The sequence below is a fragment of the Mesocricetus auratus genome, unplaced genomic scaffold, assembly GCF_017639785.1.
Source record: "Mesocricetus auratus isolate SY011 unplaced genomic scaffold, BCM_Maur_2.0 Super-Scaffold_6730, whole genome shotgun sequence".
Classification (NCBI taxonomy): Eukaryota; Metazoa; Chordata; class Mammalia; order Rodentia; family Cricetidae; genus Mesocricetus; species Mesocricetus auratus.
The window spans coordinates 36035713-36048526 of NW_024429184.1; positions in this window are offsets into that span (position 1 = coordinate 36035713).

Consider the following 12814-nt stretch of genomic DNA (forward strand, 5'->3'; position numbering starts at 1 on the left):
GAATGACCTATAAAGTTCTGCTTGGAATCTCCAATGGCATTCCTAGTCCAAAGTTCCAAAGTCTCCCACATTTTCCCAAGAAAAAGCATATCCAGGTTTTATATAGCAACAGGCACATTTTGTGCTCCCAATATTTTTATCACTTGATTTTTAGTTGCTATGATGAAATAGCATGGCAAAAGCAACTTAGAGAAGGAAGAGTGTATTTGGCATTACTGTTCCAGAAGGGGACTCCCTCATGTGAGAGAGTCATGGCAGTAGGCAGCCAGAGCAGGAAACTTGCTGATCACATTTTATCATACAAGAAAGTGAAGCAAGGGTATAAACTTTCAAAGCCCACCACCCAGGGATGTACTTTCTTCAGCAAGGCCAAACCTCTTAAAGTGAAAGGCCTAGCCCCTCACCCAGCCTCCTGCTTTGGCAGTCATGACAGACTGCAGAAAAGTTCCAACAAGACATAGGCCTCTGACTTAGCAGCATGTGCTGAGCGGCCCCCCCCCCCCCCGCTTCCCCTTCCCTCCAACCTAGCCCTAATCACTAGAAAGCAACTCTCAGATATCCTCTATGTGTCAAGGAACCAATCAGAAGTTAGCTGGCAGGCTCTGGATGTGCTTTACTGATAATAGTGGAATGCAAGGCTTAGCAACTGCCCTGGGAGGGTCTCTAGATACAGCAACCTTTCTGAAGCTACAGCTGACCAAATTAACTCAGGACAGGTTCCCCCTGGCCAGAGGTGCACCAAACCTGAGACTGTTGCTATGCATCTAGCTGATGCCCTTGCTCTACACCAATATATGCCCTGCTGTACTGCTGCTCAGTGTTCCTCCTACCCCACCCACTGTGTTGGATGGACAGAGGACCCATGTTAACTCGGAAATTAAAAATGCAGTGGATCAGTGTTTATCCATGGCATACAAACAGACTTTGTGTGTCCATAACACAAAGAGGGATGCTCTCTCAGCCTGGACTCTTAGGGGAGTGCTTGGACCCTGCCCTGAGTAAAATGACAGACTCTGGATATCCCTATGTGGAAGGAAGTGGCAATAGGGTTAGGGAGTGCGGGGGGGGGGGGAGGGAGAGGAGGGAGAGGGAACTGGGATTGACATGTGAAGCAAGCTATTAAAAAAAAAAAGACTGTTGATTTTTGCCTCGGATCTGGTCTCTTGGTGTTTTAGGGGGCTCAGAATGTGGGCACAACAAAAGGTGCAATATTCTCCCTAAACTATGCCACCAACGGGGGAAATAAGTGTTCAGATACTTGACAATATGGGAGATTTTGCTCATTCAAGTACTTTCACTAAACTATAACAATATGTTTTAAAATGTCAATTAGTCAGGCAGTGGTGGCACACACCTTTAATCCCAGCACTTGGCAGGCAGAGGCAGGCAGATCTCTGTGAGTCTGAGGTCAGCCAGGTCTACAGAGTAAGTTCCAAGACAGGCTCCAAAGGTACAAAGAAACTCTGTCTTGAAAAACAAACTGAAAACAAAGAAGTGAATAAAAGTCATGGTTTTTGAAAAAGCCATTAACCCTAACATTGCTTTCTGAAAGCTCAGACTGAATACACGAAAGGAAATTCACTCCAGTTAAATCAAGGAAGGCTACTGTAAAACCAAATAAGACTCTCATAGAACCTAGAAAGGTACATCGAGGGGGTTATAAAATCTCCAGTTACAATAGCCCCAATTTTAATACTCTGAGAATTTCTATTATTGTTTGTCTCAGATATTCTGTCACAGCAATAGAAAAGTAATAAACACAGACAATATACTAAATTGGGTTAAAGACAACAATTATGCAAAGTGGAATCTGTAATGTTTTATATATTTTATATTTTTCTATCATGTTTGAATTTTTATAAACATTATAGTTTATTTTGAGCAATATTCTAAAGGTATTGAAGCCTATTAGAAGAGGTGTGCTGACTGAGAGCCGGACTGGGAAAGTAAAGTCACTGTTCATAGTCTGTCAGCTGCATTTCTGGTCTCCAGAGCCACAGCGCCAGCCAGCACACTGCATTCCAACTCACAGCCAAGTTCAGCTGACATATTAACAAACAGGGGAGAAATAAAACATGTAAAGCCATAGAGCACTTACAACTATCAAAGTTACCTTTCTACACAGCCCCGTGCTTGGCTTTTCCATCTGATCTGCAGCTCACAGCAGCCCTAACCACAGGCAGGTATCCCTGTGTCTCATTCAGTTCCGTCATAAGCTAGCAATATGTTTGTACACACACTTAGTGATCCTTTTATTCTCTACCTTTTAGGTCAAGTGCAAATGATTTAGTGGCAGATGATGTTGTCTACAGAAATAATTTTCAAGTATTAAAAATACTTCAAAACTACTTCTATAGTAAAAGTGTGTGTATGTGTGTGTGTGTGTGTGTGTGTGTGTGTGTGTGTGTGTGTGTTTGTCTCTATGGCCTTTTGCATGCTGAGCCTATTTGTTCTCCCACAATGCTACATGACATATCTTTAATCTTTGCATTTAGAACTCAGGGGAGTACTTAGCAGATGTTTCTTGCAACAGATTTATTGTTCTCAAAACATCCATGTTTTTCCATCTTTGTAGCTTTTCCTCGATCACAGCAACCAAATGTTGAAGTAGGAGTAGGAGAGTAGAGTAAATGACAGGTGTCAAGAAGTTCCTACCAATGAAATTATATGGTCAATTAAAGCAATGAAGAGGTGTACAATGAATGATTTTAACTCAGGCCTACTGTAGGTGACCAATGTCCAATACCTTTTAATTATTAACTGGCACTGCTTGATGCAGTTAGACCTCTCTAATTACCTTTACTTAAAGAAAACAGTCATGATATAATTAGGAACATATCAACTCACATCTATTCACCAAAGTGTTTTCTTAGCTTTTCATCTTAGGGAGCTTATGCAATTCGAAAAGAACATAAATACATTCAACATACAAAAGAGTAATAGCAATCACAATTACTGCACAAAAGAACCACACAGAAGTTCCTTGTACATTAACTCAGCTTCTACTTTTGAAGTAAATTTTAGATCCCATGACTCAGTAAAATAATAGGTCTGCAGCACTGACAAACACAGAACCCTTTGACTTCTTACAAATTTACTGTCAGTGGCAACAAAGGGAGCTATTTTTGACTTTTACAAGTGTATCTCATATATATAATAACAGAGTGCTTTTTTCACGAGGGCAAACGGAAGTAAGCAAGATTTCCAAACACCCAGATTGCCCAAATGATAGATTTTTCATCTGAATGGTATTGATTCAATGGTAAAAGAATTTCACAGGGTGTACCAATATTGCAAACATAATATATATTATATATAACAGAATTCACTGGTCATTTTGCATTTGTCAAAGTTACATGTCTAAAATGGTAACTTTTATATAACATGTAAAGTTCAGACACACAACTTTATATCTTCCTTTTCCCAGATATATAGGGTATTGAATAAAGTCACTTTAAAATGGTTACTTATAAATAGCCAGTTAAAAGGAATAACACATGGAGAAGACAGATGGCTCATAGGTTAAAAGCATTGTATACCCTTCCGTTTGATTCCTAGCACCCATGTAGAGACCCACAACTATTTGTAAACTTAGTTGCAAGGGATCTATCCTCTTCTGGCTTCCTCTGGCACTGCACACACAAGGTGTACATACATACAGACAAAATACCCATACACATAAAGATTAATAAATAAAATATTAAAACAAATAATCTTTGATTGCTTAAGATAATTTCCCAAGTTGTCAAAAAACCACATAAATTGGCAGAAAACACAAGCAATTATCTTTAAAAACATGTAATCTTGATAATTTTACAATGTAAATATACACTAAATTAAATAACAAAATATCTAATCTCATAAATTACTTGCAACAGAATATATTAGTGAGTAAGGTAATAGCAAAGTTAGCCCATTTCAACATTGTCAGAATATATGTATATTTTTTATAGGCAAAGCCCAGAAACCATGCATAAGTATACAGGCCAGTCCTAAAATTAAAGTGTATTAAATTCGCCTAGAAAGAAGTAGCTTAGAAATCTTCAGGGAAGTGATCAAAAGCAGTTTGATGTTCTCATATTTTATTAACTATTACATATTAATTATTTTACTACTATTTATTAAATATTTACTATTGTTTTTAATTTTATTAAAACTTTATTGTTGGCCAGGTGGTGGTGGCACATGCCTTTAATCCCAGCACTTAGGAGGGAGAGGCAGGTGGATCTCTGTGAGTTCAAGGCTAAGTGGTCTACATAGTGAGTTCCAGGACAGGCTCCAAAGCCAAACAGAAAAACCCTGTCTTGAAGAAAAAAACAAAAATACCCCAAAAATTTTATTATTAAAAAGTTGCAAATAAAAAAATAACCACATAACAAAGTTACTCATACTGGAATGCATGTAAAGCATACATGAGCCATGAAAGAGAACCTCAAAGATGATTTTCTAGTTTTGACTCTGTCATTGGTTTTTCATTTTTTAGGTGAAAAATAAGTGGTAAAAACCAAACCACCACCATCACACACACACACACACACACACACACACACACACACACACACACACACACAGAATTTGATAGTGAAAGTATAAAAAATGACTCTTGTAACTATAGAAATTCATTGAAATATAATTTGTTTGGAAAGAAAATCCTTATTCAAATCCATATGGCGAATACAAAATCTTGTGTCTTAACAAAACTCTCACCCTAAGTCTCTAATGAATATTATTTTTAGTAAACAATATGCATTTAGTAAAGTATTTTAGATGTTATCTCTCTAAAATACATGTTTTAGAAAAAAAATCACCTATCTTGTAAATTTTATAACAAATCTCAATTTCTAGGGTACTGGAGAGTGTCATACACAGCCGTTTCACTGAGAAGGAAAACCAAAGTTAACCTTTCAATTAGTTAACATTTTAATCACTCCTGCCTGATAAAAGTATTACTTTTTTAGTCTAAATTTTGGTGAATAACTGTTGAATTCCTGCATTTTTGCTGGTTTTTTTTTTTGGATGAAACTGAAGATGTGAAAGGTTCTGCATAATAATGTAGTCCAAAATTCATGCCACAAAAATTCACATTTAATGTTTGACATGTAAACAGTAAATTTTAAAATGGAAATGCAAAATGAAGGAGTCAGAGGTTTACTGCTCATTTTTTTTTCAGGTACTACAGGGACACAGCAGGTTTTATTCCAGGATGCTGCAGAAACTATCACAATTCTTCAAAAGAGTAGTCTGATAGAATTTCCCCTAGGAGGCACCAAAGCAGTGCCTGTTTAATACTTTCCATGGCCACACAAATCATGACAGGGGTTTCCTCAACACGCTTGTTTTTCTCTTTCACATGGTTTATTAGAACCCTGAAGTATCAACACATCTCCAAAAAACAAAATATATTTCACCTTCCCTGTCACATGAAAGGTGCCCACATAGATTACAGAACTCCAAATTCATCAAAAGACCTTCCTAATGGACAAGTGCTAATCACACGCATGAAAGAAGAGCCCTAAAAGTTCAAAATGATGACATTATCTCAGAGGAGCTCTGAAAGACAAAAACTAGTCACCAAATGTTAGTTGCCAAAAGATTCAAAGCTCAAAGGAGCTTCTAGAGCTGAAAGTCAAAACCTGAAGTACAGTATTTTGAAGACTCACACTTTCTTGAGTTCCATAAAATGTTCAGAAGCTCATCCCTCAGCTTTACTCAATGGAAGCAGAAAGCAGATGGTCTGACTGACATAGAACAATGTCTTGGCTAGGTTTTCTATTGCTATGAAGAGACCCTATGGCAACAACAACTCTTTTTTTTTCCTTTTATTACTATTATTATTATTTTAATTTTAAATAGCTTGTTTTACATGTCAATCCCAGTTCCTTCTCCCTCCCCTCCTCCCACACCCCTCCACAATCCCCCCCCAGCCTCCTACCCTATTGCCAATTCCTTCCACACAAGGGATATCTAGAGTCTGTCATTTCACTCAGGGTAGGGTCCAGGCACTCCCCTAAGAGTCCAGGCTGAGAGAGCATCCCTCTTTGTGTTATGGACACACGATGTCTGTTTGTATTCCAGGGATAAACACTGATCCACTGTTCAGGGCCCCATAGGTTGCCCGGGCCTCCTCACTGACTCTCACATTGGGGGTGGGGGGGGTCTGGATCAGTCCCATACTGGCCTCCCAGCTGTCGGTCTGGGGTCCAAGAGCTCTCCCCTGTTCAGATCATCTGTCTCTGCTGGTTTTGCCAGCCCATTCTTTGCCAATTTGCTCATCGCTCCTCTCTCTCTGTCACTGGGTTCCTTGGGTTCAGTTCAGTGTTTAACTGTGGGTGTTTGCCTCTGCTTCCATCAGTCACTCGATGAAGGTTCCAGGATGGTTATAGACATCAAGTTCATTAACAGGAATGGACATTCGAGGTGGTCTCTCCACTATTGCTTAGCTTGCCAATTGGTGTCATCCCTTTAGATCACTAGAGGTCACACTGGTGCCTGATCTGTCTTCTAACCTATGATTCCCTCTTCTCCCTATTCTACCCCCCACTCACCCTTCCTGTTCCCCCATGACCTACTCTCTCTTCCTCTTCTCCCCTTCTCTTCTTCCCAGCTCCCACTCCCCCCCCCACCATGTTCCCCATCTGTTCAGAGGATCTTGCCTCATTCCTCTTCTCTTGGGTACCATGTATATCTTTTAGGCTCATTCCTGTTTCCCAAACTGTCAGTGGAAGTGCAGACTGGCACTTCCTGATCCATGTCTAAAATCCATATATGAGTGAGTACATACCATGTTTGTCTTTTTGTGACTGGGTTATCTCACTCAGGATGGTTTCTTACAGTGCTATCCATTTACCTGCGAATTTCAAGATTCCATTGTTTTTTTTCTGCTGAGTAATACTCCATTGTGTAAATGTACCACATTTTCTCTATCCACTCTTCAGTTGAGGGGCATCTAAGTTGCTTCCAAGTTCTGGCTATCAAAAATAATGCTGCTATGAACATAGTGGAGCAGATGCCCTTGTTGTATGAATTTGCCTCATTTGGATATATGCCTAAGAGTGGAATTGCTGGGTCTTGTGGTAGATTGATTCCCATTTTCCTGAGGAATCTCCATACTGAATTCCAAAGTTGGCACTCCCACCAACAGTGGAGGAGTGTTCCCCTCTCTCCACATCCTCTCCAGGATAAATTGTCTTCTGTGTTTTTGATTTTAGCCATTCTGACAGGAGTAAGATGGTATCTCAGAGTTGTTTTGATTTACATTTCCCTGATGGCTAAGGATGTTGAGCACTTTATTAAGTGTCTCTTGGCCATTTTAGCCTCCTCTAATGAGAATTCTTTATTTAGTTCTGTACCTCACCTTTTAATTGGATCCTTTGGTGTTTTGGAGACTTGCTTCTTGAGTTCTTTTTAAATTTTGAAGATTAGCCATCTGTCAGATGTGGGGTTAGTGAATATCTTTTCCCATTCTGTGGACTGCCTTTTTGTCTTGTTGACTGTGTCCTTTGCCTTACAGAAGCTTTTCAGTTTCAGGAGGTCCCATTGCAACAGCAACTCTTATGAAGGAAAATGTTTAATTGTGTGGCTGACTTAGAGCTCAGAGGTTTAGTCCCTTATCTTCATGGCAGGAAACAAACCAGCATGCAGACAGACATGGTGCTAGAGAAGGAGCTGATAGTTCTTACATCTTGATTCACAGGCAACAGGAAGTGGTCTGAGACGTGGGGTAAATCTTGAGCATATATGACATCTCATAGGCAACCTCCATGGTGACGTATTTTCTCCAGTGAGGCCATACCTACCACAACAAGGCCTCATCTCCTAATAGTGCCACTCCCTTTGGCTGACACCTTCTTTCAAACCACTACTGACAATAAAAAAATCACAGTATAAAATGGTTACAGAAGCTGCATGGGACTATCTAACCTTTCCTTTTTATTTGGGCTCAACTTACTACAAGACATTCAAAAATGTGTCTTTTCTGCTGGCTGTGATCCATCAAAATTGTCACCAGAGTTGATACAGTTCAGGTTTGGGCTCTACCATCCCTAAAACCCAAGCTCCTCAACAGGACAATAAAAAACACACACAATGAAACCAAAGGAAGGTGATTTAGTCAATGTGGCCATACTGGAGTCCTATCATGAGGGTCAAAGTTAAATAAAAGACAAGAGATATGTACAGCCAAGTAGTAATGGTCAAGACATGCTCCTGACCACCACTGTTGCCTTAGCTTTTAGTGTCTTCAGAAAGGTAGTTTGACAAATTACCAGAAGTGTGTGAAATCTATGAGACAATTTCCCATTCCACCTGATAGTAGGCTTCACTTTTGTCCTTCTCCAAGTGTATTTTTTTGGAAAAATTCTTATTTCTTGGAGACCATTGCCTTAATAGTCTAATATCCAAAAGTAAATTCGCAGGTGTCTCTCTTTAGAATATGTTCACTCCTGCCAGGAAAGTTATATTTATGAACTTTGCTGTATTAATTATGCCTTCTATTTAAAGTATTTATCTCTGCTGGACAATGTACAAATGGAGAGTACAACTGTCAAGTAGCACAGCTTTGCTTACTCTATTAGGAAGCCGGCTAGGTTTGTTCCTTAGAGTCATATTTCAACATTAGCACATTTTTGATAAAGTACATTTGAGTCAAATTTGTGCAATTAGCTCAAAAGCTACGTCTTATTTACACTTACAGAATATCATATATATTCAAGGATCTACTTGCAAATTGAAAACAAAAATTGTGCATTTTTAAAGTCTTTGACATTGCAAACAATCAAGTTGACTGATTGTATTTCTAAAATAAGGCTGTTTTCAGCTTTTTATTTAAAAATGAAACACAGATACTAGAAATATCTAATGCATAGATAATACCTATTTAGGACTCATGAGCTCAAAACATGACAGGCCTGGTGACTAGCAATGGTCATTTTCAAATACAGATGTTTTCTTTTGCTATTTTTTCCTTATGTATTTCAATTGTACCAGTAAAACACCAACCCAACAACTTTAGGTCTCTAAAACACTGATACGTTCTGTCATAGTTAAATATCTAAGAAAATATAGATTGCCTTGAAATGTATGTGAAAGTTAATTAATAAAGTTATTTTGTGACTTTACAACATTTTTCCATTTCATGAGTATGTTTACCAACATAACATACTAAAAATTAAGCACACTCATTACTGATAGCTCTCATTAAAGGGTAAGCATCACAATTACAAAGAGTGATTCTCAAGCTTAATGTAAACAGCAAATCTTACGCCAGAAGGTAGTGGTGCACATTTTTAATCTTAGCACTTGGAAGGCAGAGGCAGGTGGATCTCTCTGAGTTCAAGGCCGGCCTACAAAGTGAGTTCCAGGACAGCCAGAGTTACACTGTCTTAAAACAAGAAAAAGGTGACGCTTACCTTTCAGATGTTTGGACCAAAAGCAAAGACATAAGGAGGGACATTTCAGCCTTCTTGGCCAAAATAAAGCCAAGTTTATAATAAAAACATGAATTTCAGAGTAATGAATGAGTAAAATAAAGTCTGTTAAGAGCTTAGGGTAGGGTTGGTATCTCTTCTTAGAAGAGTCTGACACATACAAGAAGAGCAAAGCAAACCTAGAGGAAAAGGTCCCAGCTTCCATATGCTGACTGTGACGTCACAGCCTGCCAGGGGTCCTAGGATTAGCTAATTTTTCTCTTTGCTGTGAAAAATTAACCCACACAGGCAACTTAAGAAAAGGAGGGTATATTTTTGTTTATAGTTTGAGGGTATAGTGTATCATGGTAGAGAAGTCATGGCAGTAAGAGCTTGAGGTAGGTGGTCATACTAAAGCTACCTCAAAAAGGAGAGAGAAGCAAATGGTTATGTTAAGATCACTTCCTTCTTCTTTGGTCAAGGACCAACCCAACGGGGTGCTAACCCCTTTAGTAGAGGTAGGTCTTCTCCACTTAGTTAAACATTTCTGAAAATAACCTGTAGGCATACACAAAGGAATGTTTACATGGCTACTCTTAAGTTCAGTCACATTGGCAATGAAGGTTGCTCATCACAGGTGCCTGTACCACAGAAGAAACGTTCCTTCCCTTCTCCACCTCCAGCTTTCTCCCAGTGACTTCTAGGAATCCTATGGTTAAAATCAGTATCACAGACACAGGTGACTTTCTTGATTTTTATCTAAAACTTCCCAAGGAATCATATCCAAGACGAGAACTTAATTCTTGTAATTACCATTGGCTACCACAAATTCTCACATCTTACAAAACATTCTTACTATGTGACATCTTACCACCCAAAAGGCAGGGGACACCATAGACCCTTCCCTAAAATGTGAACAGCCTTCACTTTAGTGACTTCCAGGACAGGATTCTTAGAGGCAACATAGTTTCCTTTTCACAGGATGTAGCACTTATTTCTTGATCTCCTAAGGATTTTTAGGTTAGCATTTTGGCACCACTGTTAGCCTAGCAGAAACATTCTTACATAATTTCTACCTTCCTGAGTTGGGCCCTCCTACTTCCAGGTGGAAGGAGATAATAAGGTACTTCCTACTTCCTAGGTTTTCCTTTTGTCTCCTGTCACTCTTGTGTGCTGCTGACTTGATTTACATATTGATTGCAGTTTTATAGTTGCTCATGGTTCACGAGACGTTGGATCCAAGAGACTTCATCATAGTTCCAGGGAAAGTTGATTTTCTGACGTATTTACCAAATTTTAGCTTAATTTTAATGTTAATTATAGCCACTCACACAACTTTGTGAAGTGTTCTGATGTTTTAGCACACAAACATTATGATGATTGAATCAAGGTAATTAATATATACACCCCACAAACATTTATCATTATTGTAGGAGAACATCCAAAATCCTCTAATCTATTTTAAATGCACAATTCATTTTTATTGATTATGATCATTGTATCAAGCAATGTATTCTAACTTTTTCTTTCTGTATAGTAGGTTTTAACCCATCTTCCTCTTTCTTTCTTTCTTTCTTTCTTTCTTTCTTTCTTTCTTTCTTTCTTTCTTTCTTTTTTTTTTTGAGACAGGGTTTCTCTGTATTGTTTTGGAGGCTGTCCTGGAATTTGTTCTGTAGATCATGCTGGCTTCGAACTCACAGAGATCCACCTGCCTCTGACCTCCTAGTGCTGGGATTAAAGGCGTGTGCTACTAACGCCAGGTCCATCTTCCTCTTTTTTATTCTATACCCCACTTCTATCAGATTGAGCTCCATTGGACATATACTTGTTGTAGATAATTGTGAGATATGATGTACTTTATAGAAATGTAGAGATCAAACATAAAAATTAGCATTTCTATCTATCTTAGTTTCCTTACCATTTTGCTGTGACGAAATATTCTGGTCAAAGCATCTTAAGGAAAAAGGGGTTGATTTTACCACACAAGTTAACACATATCACGCTAGAGAAGCTTAGATAGCAAGAACTTAAAGTGTCTGGCCACATTATGTCCACTGTCAAAAGAAGAGAGTAATGAATGTGTGTGTGCTTGTGCTCAGCTTACTTTCTCAACAGCTGCAGTCCCACCTCCAATTAATCTGAGCCTTCTCATGCTGCAATCAAGGCAGTCCTCCACAGGTATGCTCAGAGGTCCTTCCCAGGTAGTTGTAGATTTTATCAAGTTGACAACTCTCATGATCACACCATCCCACCAAACATTTATCATGCTTTTGCGTTAGGAAATGTCAAGTTTAGGTCCACTCCCTCTAGGTCTTTGTGAAAATATATTAGAAGTTGCTGTGGATTTCAGTCACAGTGTTGGGGCACACTAGAAGCTATTTATACTAATTGCGTTTCAGCATTCATTATGGAGTCTTCCTTTATCCTTCCTCCTGGCTACCACTGCTAACCTCTAATGACCACTCTTCTCCTCTCTGCTGCTGTGAAATCAATGCTTTCCATGTCCATGTGTAAGTGAAGACTTGTGTGGTGTTTTCTTTCTGTGTTTAACAAAATATCTTACCACTGCATTGACACTACCACAAATAGCAACTTCATTCTTTTTTTTTGTGGCTTAGCAATATCTCATTGCAAAAACATTTTAGCCATTCATCTGCCAGACAAATACATTGATCCCAAATCTTACTGCTGTGAACAGCCCTGCAATAAACATGGGGATGCAGCGTTCTCATTGACAAATTGATTTCATTTCTTTTGGATGTATAACAGTAGTGGAATTGCTGGATCCTGTAGTAACTCTATTTTTAGGTTTTGGGGGGCATTTTATAGTGACTTTACAGTATTACAGTCTCTCAAGTGGTGTGTGGGCATTGCCCTTTGCTTATTCTCACCAGCATTTGTCAAATGTTGTCATTTTTATAACAGCCATTCTCTGTGGGATGAGATGCTGTCACACTGTGGCCTTGATCTGTATTTCCCTGATGGCTAGTGCTATCAAGCATTTCTTCATTTGTATTATTTGTATATATTTTACTAAGGAACATATGTTTAGATAATTTGACCATTTTAGATTTTTTTTGTTGAGTCTCATAAATCTTGGATATTAATCCTTTGCCATATTAATAGTTTGCAAATATTTTTCATTATTCAGATTGTCTCTACATTGTATTATTTTCTTTACTGTGCAGATCATTTGACATAATCTTATCTGTCTGTTTTCACTCATATATAAAATGCATTTATTTATACCACCATTAGAAAATAGAACATGTTATTTTGTTGGTGATATTGTGCCCAGACTCTGAACCCCCCAAACCACCATGAGACCAGATCTGAAGCAAAAGCAGAGTCTTTATATTTAACGAGTTAACTGGAGTTAATTCAGGTCCTCCATCCCTCCAACACAGCAG